This window comes from Bactrocera neohumeralis, chromosome 3, assembly GCF_024586455.1.
Source record: "Bactrocera neohumeralis isolate Rockhampton chromosome 3, APGP_CSIRO_Bneo_wtdbg2-racon-allhic-juicebox.fasta_v2, whole genome shotgun sequence".
Taxonomy (NCBI): Eukaryota; Metazoa; Arthropoda; class Insecta; order Diptera; family Tephritidae; genus Bactrocera; species Bactrocera neohumeralis.
In genome coordinates this window covers 51,846,138-51,864,437 of record NC_065920.1, presented here as the reverse complement: position 1 = coordinate 51,864,437, position 18,300 = coordinate 51,846,138, and the positions used below count along the sequence as shown (strand labels likewise).

At 34.5% G+C, this 18,300-nt stretch overlaps 1 long non-coding RNA gene and 1 pseudogene across 1 annotated transcript; both read right to left on the bottom strand.

Moving 5' to 3' along the window:
* Window positions 1-5,476: 5,476 nt before the first annotated feature.
* Window positions 5,477-16,160, bottom strand: LOC126753710 (uncharacterized; annotated as a pseudogene).
* An 865-nt stretch (window positions 16,161-17,025) lies between these two features.
* LOC126753407 (uncharacterized) lies at window positions 17,026-17,888 on the bottom strand. Its single transcript, XR_007666134.1, has 2 exons — window positions 17,815-17,888; window positions 17,026-17,759 (listed from the first exon to the last, which is right to left on the bottom strand). It is a non-coding gene; the product is annotated as an uncharacterized LOC126753407 (long non-coding RNA).
* Between the last annotated feature and the right edge of the window lie 412 nt (window positions 17,889-18,300).

Sequence of the window (18,300 nt, the reverse complement as noted above, 5' to 3'; positions counted from 1 at the left end):
AAGCTGCAACAGTACATCATTTTGTCCTCTATTTTTATGTTTTCCCCTGGAAATGTTGAAATAGTATCAATGGTATGTTAATATTCAAATGTGAATTACATTTTACACTTTGGACAAAATATATGTATGTACTTACATTTTATAAGAAATAGTAGCTAAAGCGTGTAAATATGGCACATAAAATAAAAACGTTAGCGATCGTCTGACCGTTTTGTTTCCGATAAGAAAACCTACAAACCCGGAATTCGCGACACCTTAAACCTATAAAAATGCGTTTCGAACATGAAAATCGATAAGATCGGATTGTGCGACACCTTTCGAAAAAAACTGTCGGATTGAAATGCGATACCGAGAAAATCGGATTCTACGACAGGGCCGAATATTAACCAATGGAAAGCAAATCGTTTGTAGATAATAAAATATCTTGGTTTCATTCTTTTACACGTAATTATTCATTAGATTTTAATTAATTTACAAAAAGGTCTATGGTATTTCACTATTTCCATCGTACAATGTATAAGTGATCCCATACCGTAAAAGTTCAATATCGAAAAAGATATGTACGTTCGCTCACTTGTCGATTATATCGATAAAGCAGGTATTGAAAAATGTTTCACTTCACAAATCAAAGTTCGTAGACTCAGTGACTGATCCCTTTAATGAGTCGTTTGAACTGCATGAGAAAAGTGCGGATTTAGACGAATTCAAAGTGCTCGTCACTGCAGCTGAATGGATGAGCATACAAGGAGATGAAAAAATTTGTAATGATGGACGTACTTATACTACTCTCCGTTCAATGAAAAGTCACTTATTAAAAGGTAATTAACGATCGCTCGTAATTAAAGAGAAATAAATGCAAAATCAAGCGAATGTCAAATCAGAATGAAATATCAATTTTTAAGACGTTCAAATATCACATTTTTAGAATCTCCTTTACATTACATAGCTAACTTTTTTATATCTGAGTGAAATAAGACATCAAATATTCAGGTTGTTGAAATAGTCAACATTAAACCACGAATATCTGCGTGAAAGTTCAAGACGATTTTTTTTTACATTTTTATAAATAATGTTACATTCCGATACACATTTGCTTGTCCCTAAATCTATTCTTTCCTAATTACATGAGAGTGTAGCTAGTTACCTTCATCAATTAATCGAATGATGAATTCTAATTCATTTGAATTTTCTTAACGAATGTCGAAAATGAAGAAAAGTACGGCCACATCGATCCTTGGGAGTCCACGCATGCGCAGATGGACACATTGTCATTGATATCATTAATTTATTAGTATTTAAAGAACAATTAGGTCTACAATGAAAATTCAAGGATTATTTTTTACCTACAAATAATAATTTTACCTACAATAATCCTAATAGTCATAAAAAAATCTTCTTCTTCGGGTTCTTCATCCAGATAACAATATAAAGGATTATTGCATTGTTTGCTAGCACAGTGACCAGTGACGATCAGATACTGGGTAGCTTTGCCCGATCGTGAAATTTTGTGCTTGTCGAAATTGAAGCAGCATGGGAGATTAGTTTGACGTTGAATGATCTCGAAAAGTTCATCTGTCCATGTACCTAAGGGAGGTTAGGAAATAAATAATTCCAATATTTAATTATATATCATCACAATGTCTAAAAATTAAATTTTTTTTTCAAATGAATGGTTAATGGAAGATAATAGAACAAACAAAAATTCTTCATATTTGTGCCAATAATTGATGGAAATTTTTACTTTTTATTTTTCATTCATTTAATAATGCGATACAAATCACTTTCCACAATTATGTAATTGTTTCAATGAAAGTAGAAAATGTTTTTCCATGTAATACTCTTTGTTTATTTTATTCAATTCACGTTAACAAAGTTTAAGATTACACGATTTTTATTTCACATTTAAGTTTAAAATATACATAACGACTTGCTCGCGGCGCTGGTCAACATCAACTGTGCTGTTGTCATATGTTCTTGTCCGTGTTAGGGTCCGTTTAATTAGTTTCGTCAAGTTCGGTCAAACCGTCAGGGATGTAATTATTGGTATTTCTGTCCGCTTCTATGTTCCCTTCCTACATGAATGATAGAGATTTTTTTATTATTATTCTGATAGTAGCTAATTAAAAAGGAAAATGTTCATTATCGCCTTATTAATTAATGAAAAAGGCAAGAATTGGCATTCATTAAAATCGTCTCCTGAATCTTAATTCAAGTTTGCTGGTACGTAACGCATTGGACTCGCTTTTGCAAATTTCATATTATACTCATTGATTTTAATATTAAGGAAAAATCCCCAATGATGAGTTTCCACTCAAAGTTCCATTTAAATGTGGCTGCCCTATTTCTCATTATCGAAATGATTTTACTTTTAAGAATCTTATTTTCCATTGAAAATAATTAAAAAATTGGAATAACAAATTTTTCATTTCTTTTGAGATTTAGTGTCGTTATACCAATATGTTCAATTTCACTTGGTATTTTAAATATTGTGAATTTTATGTTTTTTTTAATATATATTCCAACACCACCAAAACCATCTTGTCTGTTGGAATATGCGTAATTATAATTGTTTAGACTTGTATCGTTGTTATTGGTTAACCATGTTTCAGCTAATATTGCTATATCTATTTTATTGTTGTGAAGACAGATTTCTAATAATTCCTTGTTTCCTTGTGTTTAAGATTGCCGAGATTAAGTTCTGGTTTTGGGTGTAGCACCCCACGTTTATTATCATGAGGACTGATCTAATATATCAGCCCTCACTTTATACACAGCCTTTGAATTATTACAATTAAATATTAATTATATAAAAATTGTCTTACAGAATAGTTGTTAAGATGATTTATATCTTTGATGTATGTTAAATGATGTGTCCGATTGCCTCCGATTTTTATTCCAAAAAAAAACAAATGTTGATGAAATGAACTGATACACTTTATGATTGCAGAAAGAAGAAGGGAAGAACCCAGCCACATTTTCCATTTATAGCGTGGCTAGAGTGTTGTAACTGTATAACAGTGTGATCAGAGTGTCGGCAGTGCATTGGCAATTTTATAATAGTGTGACTAGAGTGTGGACAAAGCATTGGCAATCCGTAACACCTTGTTTTTTTCAAACTTTGTATATTAAATTGTAAAACTCTAATTTGTGATGTCATTTGAACTATTGCTTATTAAGATAGTATCGAATATATTAGTTAATTTGTTGAGTGAAGTACGAATGTTGTTGAATAATTCAATTGTGACTGGGTTTAATCTTTGGTGAATATTGGTAGTTAGGTGTTTTGTTATGGCTGCACTTAACTCATTTACTGTGTTTTGTGTTTCTTGTAATTTTCGTGTTTCAATAATGATTTCGTTGCTTTTGATTGGTTTGATTGCTTCTCTCCATTCCTGCATCGTATTTCTTGCATTTGCCTGTTCTCTACGTCTATTGCTATTTGTATTGTTAGTATTACTTTTAATTACTTTACTGAATGGTAAGATTTTGTGGATGTATGCTGTGGATTCATTATTTTGATGCGTATTATTAGTGTCTTTGCGATGTAATTCGGGGAAATTGTTGTCATAATTATCTAAAAGTTCGAAGCGGTTACCTAAAATACCTGCAACTTTCTTGTGGGCTTCTCTGTATGAGCTTCCTTCCAGGGTCATCGTTCTTTTAATTATGTATGCTTTTACCCTTGCTGGGCATTCCTTTGCGGTTGGTGCATGTTCGAAGTTACAGTTTATGCATAGTAATTTTTTGCATGCTTCTTCTTCTGCGTGTATTTGGAAACATTTTTTGCATCTGGATCTCGTTTCTTTACAGTGCTGCGCAAAATGGTTAAAGCGGTAACACTTGTAGCACTGTGTTAACGCTATGAAGGGGCTTACCTTAATTTTAGTGTAGGCATAGGTAATGTATTCCGGGATCGTTTGGCCTTTGAAAAAAACTTTTACTCTTTTTGTTGGAATTTTGACCTTGTTTTCGTTTTTGCACCTGTTTTCCACTCTTATCAACTTTAGTATTGGCACACTAGAGTGTATGTCTTTCATGAGCTCCTCCATTGTGATTTCTTGGGGAATATCAAAAATGATGCCCACTTTGGCTATGCAGTGTTGCAGGATTTTTGGCTCGTATCCTTTATCTCTCAAAAGTTGGTTGTTGCATACATCGTTTGCAACTCTTGCCGTCTTGCATATAACCTTGACTCTTCCATATCCAACTTTATTCACTTCTTTGATATCGTCGTGTCCATATTTTAGTTTCTTAATCAAGCCCGTGATCGCGACCGCGTTTATCGCGCTTCGTTCATTTCCTCTTGACACATTATCATTTAGACATAATGATACTACTCCTCTTGAGAAATTACCACATTACACATGAACAGTACAAACGTATCTTTATAGAAACAAAATTAAGTTTATTTAAAAGAAATTATTAAAATTAATAATAGGAATACAAATGCGATTAATTTAATAATTCAGCAGTCACGTCTTCGGTGGTTGTTGATCTACGACTTCTTTCTTACTGCTCTCTCCGAGTCGTATTTTCGGTCGCCATTAAATCAGAGGCGCATTTTGTAGCAATTATGTTCAGAGACGCATTTTTGTGGCGTGACACTCTGTATTTGGTATCTATATATACAATGAATGGACCTTGGTGGTCTTCATGGTATGTAGTTTTTTCCGGGTTGAGTATGTTTGGTGTGTTTGTTGTTGAGAGTGGTTTTATTATAATGTTGCTTTCAATATTAATTTTATCATTAACATATTTTGCTTTTTTGGCAGATTCTTTCACATTATGAGCCCAGGAGCCCTCGGGCTCCTCAGCCTCTACGTCCATTTTGTGTTTTTGTTTGATTATTTTTTATTTTTTTTTTTTTAAATTCAGGTCTGAACTATATTTTATTTTATTTTTTTAATTATAAATTGCAATTTATCACGAATTTGATCTTTGATCTTTAACGGATTTCAATTATAGCTGTAAACAACTGTTCAGGATGGCGTCTAAAACGCGAGTGCAGATATGCCAGATATCCTTTACTTATCAACAACTCATCCATAGTTGAATGTTATCGAAATTGCAACTCTGCGACACGCATAACTTTTATTAATTTCTTAAATGACATACAATTAAGTTTATAAAATTGATTCACACAATACTATATAATATTGAAATGGCGATGGCGTTATAGCTTTAAAGCTGGCCAAATAAATCTTCATCCCTTGTAAAATTGTATCTCAAGCGGTGAAGTAACTTTAAAGACTTAAAAAAAAAAAAAATTTTTCATTTATTATTTAATTGATCATAAGTGAGTTTAAATTTGCATTAGATTGGAAAATGAAAAAATCAAAACATTATTCGGCATTAATATTGTCATAAAAATAATTGAATTTTGAAAAAGCCATTAATAGTTTAAAGAGTAATATTTTTAACGATCTCTGATACCTGAACGGAGAGTAGTATAAGTACGTCCATCATTATAAGTTTTTTAATCTCCTTGTATGCTCACCCATTCAGCTGCAGTGACGAGCACTTTGAATTCGTCTAAATCCGCACTTTCCTCATGCAGTTCAAACGACTCATTAAAGGGATCAGTCACTGAGTCTTCGAACGTTGATTTGTGAAGTGAAACATTTTTCACCTCTTCACGAAAAGGAATTCCCAATTCATCACAGGCAATAGCAAGTACCTTTCTCCTATTGTTAATGACATTCACATATACATTATATGGTGTCCATTTATTTTTCAACTGCTTGCTCATAGTTTTCCATATTATATGCGAAGAAATTGGAAAATTACTTTTCTCTGTCTTCAATATTTTTTTCTAACCATGTTGTTATGAATTAATATTGTTATATTGTGATATACATATTAATATGAAAAATGAATTGACTGTAAATGAAAAAATGAACTGATAAAATAAAACACATAAACTTACATAGAAATTGAGCTATAGATTTTCTCTATAGATGTTCTCTGCATTAGGGTCGTCGGTTCCAAAAATGAATAATGGATCAGGTTGCTCTCGTGGGTGTGCGCTTTCGAAATTTGTTTGCATTTGCAACCATTTCGTGTTTATGCTATCATTCATTTCATTTACAAAATTGTGCAAGGCGCAAGAACATTTTATTATTAATATAGCGTTTTTAATATCGTTGTCAATTCCTCTCGCTATCCTTCTAAACCTTGCCTTCAGGTGGCCAAAAGCGTTCTCCACAACCCTTCGAGATTTAGATAAGTGGTAATTGAAAATATTCTCGTGCTCCTCAGCGGCTTGGTTATAGGGATAGGGCTTTATTAGAAACGGAGTAAAGCGAAACGCCGAGTCTCCAAGAACTACAATTGGGACATTAGTGTCACAACGTTTTTTCTCATTCTCTTTAAGCAGAGTATTTTTTCAAGTCGGATTTTTCAAATATTTGGGAATCATTTCAACGACTAGGTGCTCCAACATTAATGTACATAAACCTATATCTAAAAAAATGTTTTAAGTATTTTCCAAAACATGTATGTTGTTAACTACCTGTAGTCTACGAGGGCTAGTAAAGCCATTGAGTACCAACCTTTGTAGTTGAAATAGTCAATAGCATCAGATGCGGAGGGCCTTATCTCAATATGACATCCATCTGAAATAAATTATATTTGCATGTTATGGGTAAAATATTTCAAATTCATAGACTTACCTACTGCGCCCAGACATTGGGGAAATCCAATTTTTTTAAATCCTTCAACTACGTAATTTTTTCTTGCGTAAGAAATGAGCTGGCTAAATATTTAGGCGATCGTATGTCCCACACCGCTCTGCAAAAGTCTTTAAGGATAAAACATACAGACGCTTTGGAAACCCCGAATAGTCTTCCAACTGTTTTGTACTCAGCAGAAGAACCAAGGGCATACAAAGCGTTAGCTATTCTTTTTTCTAATGGAATACATTGCCTGTATATAGTATCACGTTTGCCAATGTTTGTTAGCTCATTACATAAAATTTTGAATGATTCCCGACTCATTCTGAAGCTCTCCTTGAAGAATTGGTCACTATTGAAAGCAACGTAGAGCTCCCAAAAATTACCGTGCCTTTTTTACAATACAACGTCAAGTGGGAATTTTATAAAGTGATGTAATTGCTTACGTGTTTCCACAAACGTTTTGGCCTATTGTTATTTATTACAAAAAGCAATAAGGAATTTTGCATTTTTATCTCAGTTAATATTTTTTCCAATCTAAGTTGTCGTCTTTTCCGTATTTCTGCCAACTTCTTATTACGTGTTTGCGTTCTTTTGTTTTTCTTCCATATCTTTAATTTTTATAATTTTTTTCTTTTCTAGTTCACGAGTAAAAATATTGATTCACGAAACTTTACAATTCACCAAGAAGAATACAAATACAACAAATTTGACAGTTGATAATCTCATTTGCCTATGTAAACGGGTAGATTATTGAACAAGCTATAACGAGATTAAGTTCATATGTAAACGTACTTTAAGTGTAAAGTCGAAAAGCCATATCCAATACTTTGTATTTCGTTGTTAACTTTATTTATACTATTTAATTTCGAATTTATTATGTTACGGTCGCTTTCTATAATAGACTTGAGTTTAGAGAAAGTTTTATTATCTATTGAATTCAGATATGCTTCTATTTCTTGCCTATCTTTATCATCCATAGTGCCGAATAACCATTTTTGAGCTGTTCCAAAAATATTAATTAGGCCTCTTCGCTGTCTGTGTGGTATTAAAGTTAAAGCTTTGCTTTTTATATTGTCAAGTTACATTTCCAAAATTTCTGTTTTTCCTGTAGGCCAGCATGTTCTATATTTTTGTGAATTGTGTCGATTATACCTAATATTTCCTCTATATTTATTGTATGTAATATAGTGTCGTAGGTTTCTGCAAGTTGGACGTGTTCGATTCATACTTCCATTTATCCAAGATTAGTTTCAATTTTTCTATTGTGAGATGAGGTTGGATTGGTGTCAATGCCAGTAGTATCATCAAAGAGGTTAGGATCCATTTCAAGTTATAGTTCTTCATCGATATTGCTCGATGAAGGAGTTGATTATACGTTTCTCGAACTCCAAAGTTCTTGATCAGTTCCAGTTTAATTTCATTCCACGTTGCCGCCTCGCTCAGGGTCTGGATAACCCGGAGCGCATCCCCCTGTATTTTGGTTTTTATGTGCCTTTCCAGGATGTATTGCTGTGTTATCGTGGAATAGAGGAAGTATCAAGTCGACCTCCCGTAGGAATGATGTTAAGTCATTCTCCTCATTTCCAAAGTATGGGCGGATTCTCGCTGCTTCTTTGATTAGCTCCGTGACCGGGAGTGGTTGTTGTTCTTGGTTGTTAATTTTTTCTAATATTTTAAATTGATTTGTTACTGAGTCTGTTTTTTTTCACTTAATATCTTAAATTGATTTGTAAAAGAGTTTGTTTTTATTTATTTTTTTCACTTAATATTCTTTAGAATATTTTTCGATAAGCGTTAGAACTGTGGTTCCGTACAATTCTTTGGAGTTGTACGCCGTTCGACTGCGCCAGAAATGAGAAATGTGATTAAAACAACCGTACACTTCAGTGTCCAAATTATTTCTAAACTTTTATTCAATAAAACTGAAATTTCTTAGTCTAATTCTTCATTTACAAAATTTGTTTAGTTGGCATTTCATAATGTAGAGCATTATTGCAATTTTCGTAACATGACCACCGTAGGAAAGAGCAAGCAAATTCCATTTTTTCTTCTGTTAACTGTCCCATGCTCGGCAAAATTGTTTACAAGTCTCATTATGGTCCATCTGCTCGGAGGATTGCCGCCAAACGTGCGCCTATACTCTCTTTGAACCGAAACTACGGACTCCAGTGCGTGATAGCGGCGGACAATCCAAATTCTTGTTTCAGTGTCCCAGTTATCCATTTTTGTTAAATGTAAAAGTCAATCTGCAAAATAAAAAAAAAATTAACCAGACATTTAATAGAAAAAAAGTTATTTAATTTTTTTTGGTAGCGGCTTTCATCAGCCACCCTGTATGCAACTGTACATTTTCTTGTTTGCAGCTCAGCTTTAGCAAGTTGCAAATGGAAATTAATTCTGCTACAGATAAATTTGATGCAATGTATGCGCACTTTTGCGCATACTCGTCGTAATTAAAACCTTCAAATTCGCCTCTGTCTATTCCGTCTATAACCTTCGTCTTCGAAATTATGAGTTATGTATGGTATGGAGATATATAACCCTCATAAACGTTGTGGTTGTTGGCAGTTGGTATTCCAAACGTACCTGCTTGTGCAGGCCCAAGTGGTATTGAGATCTTAAGCTGATTAACATTTATCTTTTCTCCAGTTAACGTACAAATGGAATCAAATAAAGGAGTAAAATTTTTGGTACCTTGTATTCCGCATCACCGAAAGTATCTGTCCCCATTATCGATTCGTAGTTGCAGCTCGCCGAACATCACATGCGTAAACATACAAAGAGGAACTTTCCTTTCAAATAAATTGTTCTCCTTAACTGCAACTCTCCAAAACTGCTCAATGATAGTTGTTTGAGGCAGCAATGTCCAATTCACCACTTATTTAAAATCCACTTCCACTTATTTTAATAAAAACACGCGGTTAATGTTTAAATTCAATTTGGGTTTACTGAGCCCTTTTAACGATTACAATTTCAGTAGAGTAATTACAATGTTTCGATTCGAGATTTTACTAAATAGCAGGCGACGGCGGGAAGCGAGAATTAGGCGGCGATGCGTATACTTCGTTTGTAGGTCAAAACGAGACTGAAGAAAAACTTTTAAGTTGACCCTTTTGACAGTTGATATGTGTTTTCATGTGTGGATGTCCTCTCGCGTGTGGGTGGTGGAATGTGGGTTCTGTGTGTGTGGTGTATTGGTGTAGTGGCATTAGGGGGGGGCGGCTTATCTCATTTAGCCAATAGTTAACAAACTCGAATATTATAAATTGTGGTTTAGCGTCGTCGTTACAGGACATGATGCTGATATCAAACCTTCATGCAATGGTTCGTCCTTTGGTGGTTTTTTAGTCGTCGCCACGGGTGGAGATTCCCGTCTCGCGGTATTTGAGATAGCGAGTTCATCCCATCTTCGCCTAAAAATTGGCTCTCATTTATATTATGATTTCTTTGATTTTTTTCTTGCGGGAGAAGCTATGATTACTTTCTATTGGTCGCTTTTTAAGTTTTAAGCCGTAAATCTTGTGGGTTTAGGGAAAATAGCATGTCCCTTAATGGGGTATTTAGGCCTGTTATAAAAATTCGTAGTTCATGATTCCTATTCTTTTTGTTTAATTCTCTTGTAATATCCACGTTGTTTCCATGTGTCATAATTGTTTTGTTTATTAATAGAGTAAATTTTTTGTTGACCAGGTTGTAATATTCTACAATCGACATTACACCCTGCCTTAGTATATAAACTTACCACTTGGTTTTAACACCCACTGCTTTTGGGACGCAATATATATATATAAGTATGTGGTTGTTCACTTCACGTTAACAATTTTATTAAAGAAACAGAAAGGTTATAATAAAAGCCTCCTGGTCGGATACCAGTGGAGGTGTATATGTTCTTATAAACGAAGTGGTGATGAGGTGTTGATTCAGCTGCTGCGCGTACAGGATCTCCAGATGAATAACAAATGATGTTTTAGATGCGTCGAATAACGCCGGATGAAATAGAAAATAATGTTTTAAATACGTGCGGAAGATCGCCGGATGAATAGAAAATGATGTTTTTGATGCGTCGAATAACGCCGGATGAAATAGAAAACTGATGAAAAAAAGTGTTTTTAACCGCGTGCCGAATCTGCAACTAGGATAACGTCCGCCGATGTGTACGTCTCGAGACAAGTGATCGGAAAAAGGAAAAAGCTTCTTTCAGGACGAGCCCTTTTTTGCTCGTTGGGCTGTGGAGAGTGTGGTCTCCAAGTGTGGAGAGTGTGCCAGTGTTGCTTTTTGAGTGTGACAGAGTTGCTTTTTGAGTGTGTTGTGTGGTGTAGTGGTGTATGAGGGCGGAAGGCTTAACTCATGTAATGCTTAGTTCCTGTTCTATTATTTGTATAGGATGTTTGTCCCCACTTGCAAAATCTAAGCGAGATAGAAGTGCATCGAAATAAAGTACCGTTTTATGGTTCGTTAATGCATCGTTTCCATCTTACGTTATTTTATTTCAAAGAATTGTGAGCGCAGCGAAGTATTTTCTAGCGCTGCCTCCCTCCAACTAACATATGAATTCATCCTACCAGTAAATTCAGGTAAGGATTTAATAACATCTAATGACTCTTGGCATACCATATTATCATCTACTGTTTGTGTTTGAAAATCAGTAGCACTACTAGTATTTACTACCATTTGTGAGCGTAATTGCTCTACTTCCTCACGTAAAGCTATATTACTGTCTGTGTAAATTACAAATAACCGTTTTTTTTTTTTGTTATTATTGCTTTATTGATCAGACCATCCTGTCTGATGAGTTCTCTGTTTAAAACTAAACTTAAATTCTAAATGTCTTAAACCCGCGCCTTGTCTCAGTTGTTGTGGAGTTATTGCAGCGGATACGACGCCGACGCTTGCGTTGGCAGTTTGCCGCTACCGCTGTGCCTTACCTGTCAGCGTGGGAATGTGAATTCGCTGACTCAGGCTTGTGGTTATTGAACCCGTGTTTTAATACTAAATTAACTCATTGATCGATGAATACTGAACTTTAGTTCAAATATTCTTATTAACACTAAACTTCGGTTTAGTGAATCGCTAAGAGAAAACCACGACTTGTCGGATTAACCGTCAGAATTCTTCTGTTCATTTATTTCCAATATTTTCATAAGCTAAGTTCTATTTTCTGATACAAAATACATTATTTCTTTTCTTATTATTATTTTGGCGCAACCACTTGTAGTTGCGACAATATTTGTCAAGTGGCCTACTTCTCACATTACATCAATTGCATTCTCTCAAATATTTATGTTGCACTATTTATTGTGACGTTAATTGCTATCGCAATATTCGTTTGAACATATTAAATGTGCAGCGGATATGCAATGTGATACAATGTAAGTGCCCTGGTTTGTTTCGAAATATGATATGCATATTTCGTGTGGTCGCAATATTGTTGCGGTAACAAAAAAGGGAAAATATTTAAGTAGACCAGTTAATTCTAAGTGTTTTGGGGTAGGTTGTTAACGTTGACGTCGGCATTATTTCTTTGTTGCAGTTCTTATGAATTGCAGTTGCATTCATATCAGTCATGCCGATAGTGGTTGGCATCGACGTCGACGTAACTCCCCCCCTTGATTGAGCTCTCTCCTGGGAGATCACATTAGTAATTTTGAAATTCTTTCTCTTGTTTTTACAATAAATGATTATCGAAAGACTGACTATAATTACAATTGATATTGTATATATGCTTATATGAGCCCCCTAAAGCACAAGTGGTATAACTCCACTTTTTCTTCTGTCGAGATATTAAAGGGTTTGCTAAAAGTTGTATATAAAAATCAATATTGAACTTTTGGACTACTTTTTTCAATAAAACTTCAGAAAAAGGTCTTATTTAACTTAAATTGATGTTTTTGAAACTTTTTGTCCATTAACTCTTGTTTTATCGAGTACCGAAAATTAATTATACCATTTGTGCTGTAAATGCTTTTAATATTTCATTTAACTTATAATTAGTTTGAAATCTGTTTCGTTTTCTCAAATATTTTTTTATTCATCGTCACTTTCTTGAGATTCTTCCTGAAGTGGGCCAACATCTTCAGCAGTCTCACTAGTAACAAGCCCCTCGAAATAATTGTGGTGTACTGGAGGAATGTATGGCAGCAAGTCCATCATATCTTTCCTTTTTTCTTTTGAAATAGGCCGAGCTCTTGTGTACAGCTTACCCTGATCAATGATGCAAACATTAACCGGTCGTCCTTTTTTTCCTGCTGATCGTCATAACTGTCACATGAAAGGCATTCTTTTTCCTTGACAACGCAATAGTTCTATACCAGTCGTCAGGTGTAAATATTTGTTGCGACTTACCAAAATTTTCAATAGCCGCAAAGTCATAGTCATTGGGGAGGAATGAATGTCCACTTTGCATGAACTTTTGGTCCATAATTTCTACATTATTGTCTGGACTTTGGACATATTTCATCAACGTCATAGCGATTTTCCAGTTACGGTTTTGACCTGTGCATGTGTCGCTATACATAACCACATGTTTGGCTGCTGTCGATCTAAATTTTATGTGTTTAATTAAACACGATGAAATTTCTTGTGAACCTTTAGAACCATTTACTTCGTCCCAACAATACATGAACCCCATTTTCGTACGTACATATTACGTGTGTAGTAGGCCTGTTGACACACCAATTTCGAGAAAGGCAGGGACTTCTCCAAATCAAAAGAGAATGCATAGTAGCTGTCATTGTTAGCACTTTTTTCAGCATCCGCCTTCATGGAATCGCGAGCTTGTTCTGCCTTCCGTAAATGAAGTTCATGGTCCTGCTTGAGCTGTCTCTTTTCTTCTTCATCTGTTGAGTATTTTACTTTATTAGAAAAAATATCACAATTGACGCAAGTGTCTTTATGTGGGGCGTGAAATTGCAGATTGAACTCGTTATTAAAAGTTCTTCGATATATATGCACCCTAACAGGCTGAAGCCCTTGGCTTTCAACGTGCTCCTTATACAGATTGTACATAAGTCGTATATTTAAGTTCTCGGCTAAATATTTCCTATTTGGGTTGTGTTTTCTTGTGTAGTGAGATTCGTATGAAGGAAAAGCTGAAATATGGGCTCTTACTTGTGCCATTTGTTCATCGGAGGTTTTGTTACCAGGCACCTTCTTATCCCGTTTATCGACCCCTGGAGGATAGCCCATTTTGACCTTCTCCAAAGCTCGCGTCATTCTTCCATTTGAGATTTGCAATGTTTCTAAGAAGTACCTCTTGGAAACCTGTTTGGTTTCCCCAGCAACATTATGATAGAACCAATTGAACTTGTTCGATTCTTCTCAGCGGTGGTTGGCCGACGACGTACCGGTAATATTGGTTTCAAAAGACCACAAATGAATGCATTTTGGGCAGAGAATGTCCCTATTTTCCAAAATGCTTCGAATATTTTTTTTTCGTTCTTCTTCTGTTATTTTGTTAAAACACTTTTTGGTGCATTTGCAATCGAGATTGCTAAATTGCTTCTCTGGAATTGGCTTTCCCTTTCTAGTGACGTAAGAGTCTCCCGAATTTCGCTTCCTTTTCCTTTCTTCTCGCTTCCATTCCTTTCTCTGCCTTTTCCAAGAGAGCCCTTCCTTCTGCATTTTCCTCTGCTTCACCACTTTCATGAGTACTGGGTCTCCCTTCCACATCAGCAGCTGCTTCATTGTCCTCTGTGGAACCGGGATCATCAACGGCTGAAACCAAAGTTTACGTTCAATTATTTGAGAAAGTATAAACATTACGACATGAATTAGCATTTTCGATTAAGCACCAAATTGGGTTTACAACAACAACAAACGAGTGAAGAAATTTTGCCATTTTCAGCTTAACAGTTAATTCTTAATTTCACTACCGTTACCTTCACCTGAGTCCATCTAAAGAAATTATTACAAAAAAACACTGAGAATAAGTCTTTCTCCCATGAAATTCACTGCACGAACGGTGAATTTGTCAATTATACCGCTTGTGCTGTCAACGAATAGGCGGCAGCATTCACTGCACTAGTAATTTCTGCTTTTTATGAGGTTGCTATGGGAACTAGAAGCTGCCACGTTATTGCATTAAATAGAACACATTTTCCTCAATACAGTACCATAGCTAACTCAAAAAAAAAAAAAATGGAGTTATACCACTTGTGCTTTAAAGGGCTCATATGTATGTATTGTTGTCGTTTTTGGTATTTAACTTCATCTATAAAGTTTATATTTTCTATTTGTTGTAATATAATATCATCAAATATAAGTTTCTTATTTATATCTTTAATGTTGTCTATATCGCTTGCTAATACAATGCTACTTTTAATTATTTTACTTTTTGTTGAAAATGTTTTATTATTAATTGTTATGCTACAATTGTAAAAATGTATTAAATAGTTTCCGCTTAAGGGAAAGCTGTTGTTTATAATGCAGTCACTTTCTACACTAGTATTTTTAGTATTTTTTACAAATATAATTCCTTCGTTAATGTTTATAATTTCGGAGGCGTTATTAAAAATTTTCATACAGTTTCTTTTTATCAAACAATTATTAATTGGCTTAAGACGTTGTAAATCTATATTATCATTAAACTCGTACAATTCATTGTTATATCTTAGTGCATATACTTGTTGAAACATTAACTCAAAGTTGCTTATATCTCCTAACGGCAATATTATAGATGTGTGTAGTGTTATTAATTCTGTTGGAATTTTGATAGCGAAAATAATATTATGGTTTTTGTCTGTAAGGGATCCTAATTTTATTTTTTTCAATTTTTGTGAGTCTAAGTTGTATTTTGTTATTTCTTGGTCGGTTATCATGTTGCTATGTAAAATTCCTAAACCACTTGCTGCTATATTGTCTTGTATGTGTTCTACATTGTCCTGTAATATTTTCAGTTTTAGAGAAAAGTCAAGGTATAAAATTTCGTCTTGGGTCCTTTTACTTATGTTCCCTATGGAGTTTAGTTTTGCAGATATCATATCCCTATCGTTATGCATAAGTCTTTTTAATTCAAGAAACGTTTTATTGAAATTAGTATTAATATCTATTTGTTTGTTTATTGTTTCGATAGCCTTGTGGTTGTTTGTGTCGATGATGTTGAGGTGTTGTGCAAGGTCTTGTCTATCATTGTCGTCCATGGTACCGTAAAGCCATTTTTGTACAGTTCCTACAGCATTTAGTAGGCCTCTTTTTTGTCTGTGGGGTGTGATAGTATTTATCTTGCTTCTAATAAATTTAATTTGCATGTTTAGTGTTGCTTGTCCTACTTGCAGATTTGTTGATTTTATATTAGATTCTATTTCATTAAGTAAATTTGATATTTCTAGTGGATTTATAACGTGTAGTATTGTTACATATGACTTAACTATATCTGCATCGCCTGTTTGTATTTCTATATATCCTTTGTTGCTTTCTATTTTATCTATTGTTACTTGTCCCAGCCCCAGGGTCCAAATTGCTGTCAGGATCAAAAGTTTCAGGATCCATTGCCCATTATACTGCCTGGTTGTGATGGCCTGGTGGAAGAGTTGGTGGTAGCTTTCCCTTATTCCGAAGTTCCGTATCAGTTCTGTCTTCACTTCGTCCCACGATGAGTCTCTGTTTAGTGTCCGTATTATCTGGAGCGCCTCTCCTTGGATCTTGGTCTTTATGTGTCTCTCCCACACATAATTTTTGACCGCTTGGTTCTCGTTGAACAAGGGCAGGATCAGTTCCACCTCTCCAATGAATGAAGATATGTCGTAGCTCCCATCGCCTCTGAACTCTTTGATTTTCGCAGCTTCCTTAAGGAGGTCCGACGCTGATATCCGGTTTAGATCGTTGTTGGTGATTGCCATTGTGGTAGTTAAATGTGTATAATTGTGTTTTTTTTTTTTTTTTTTGTTTTTTTTTTTTTTCGAGAAGTTAGTTCTTTTATATTTATAGAATGATGTAACACTGTTTGAACCCGCAAGCAATAGTAAGTTTCTTATAAATGATTCTATGACTTTTGGCAGTTAGATTTCGTAATATGTCAGAAGTTCACTCTAAAATATTTCTTTATGTAACTTTTATTATAAAAATTTCAATTGTAAAATTATATTTATATTAAGTCTTGTCTTTTCAGTGGCCTTTAAATCATTTGACGTTTTTACTTTTCACTTTAATAAGTACGTTTAAGCGGTTTACATGTTGTGTCAGGCTCTTTTTCTTTGTCTAAGGGCAAAGTTCCGTCGACTGCGCCAGTTGTGGTTATTGAACCCGTGTTTTAATACTAAATTAACTCATTGATCGATGAATACTGAACTTTAGTTCAAATATTCTTATTAACACTAAACTTCGGTTTAGTGAATCGCTAAGAGAAAACCACGACTTGTCGGATTAACCGTCAGAATTCTTCTGTTCATTTATTTCCAATATTTTCTTAAGCTAAGTTCTATTTTCTGATACAAAATACATTATTTCTTTTCTTATTATTATTTTGGCGCAACCACTTGTAGTTGCGACAATATTTGTCAAGTGGCCTACTTCTCACATTACATCAATTGCATTCCCTCAAATATTTATGTTGCACTATTTATTGTGACGTTAATTGCTATCGCAATATTCGTTTGAACATATTAAATGTGCAGCGGATATGCAATGTGATCCAATGTAAGTGCCCTGGTTTGTTTCGAAATATGATATGCATATTTCGTGTGGTCGCAATATTGTTGCGGTAACAAAAAAGGGAAAATATTTAAGTAGACCAGTTAATTCTAAGTGTTTTGGGGTAGGTTGTTAACGTTGACGTCGGCATTATTTCTTTGTTGCAGTTCTTATGAATTGCAGTTGCATTCATATCGGTCATGCCGATAGTGGTTGGCATCGACGTCGACGTAACTCGCGCGGACTTTGTTGTTGACAAAGTGCTGCTTATGTTGACTGCTAGCTGCCAGCGTGAGAATGTGGATTCGCTGACTCAGGCCACGCGCGGACTTTATTGTTGACAAAGGGCAGCTTATGTTAACTTGTATACTATACTATTGAGTTGGTTTTAGATGTTGCACCCCACGTTCATTACCATGAGGACTGATCTATTAAATCAGCCCTCACTTTATACACAGCCTTTGTATATTGATTTAATTAATTTTATTGTATTAATTTATATTGATTTACTTACAAATTACACGAAATGAGCCAATAAAAAACAGAAATTAAAAAATACTTTTACGATTGGACGTGTGTGACTTGAAGATTAGAAAACGAAGAGAGTGTCACATTTTCAATTTATAATAGTGTGACTAGAGTGTTGGCAATGCATTTGCAATTTTATAATAGTGTGACTAGAGTGTGGGCAATGCATTGGCAATCCGTAACAGTCTGCAATAAGGCAAATTTATTTTGTCTTATTTTTTCGCGTTTCTGTTGTTTTTTTATAAGGTGGTTATTTTCACCAAAACCGTAACAATTTGAAATAAATTATTTTATTTATTTATTATTTTTTTCGTGATCCTTTAAGAAAGAAGGCTCTTCTATTCTGGAGGGTCTGGAATTCAGAATCGCAGAGTTAAGCTTTTATTATAAACCGGAGGGCCCCCTTGCTGTAATGAATCGCAGCTTTTGATTATATTATTTATTGGTTGTACAAACCATTAGTTATATTCTT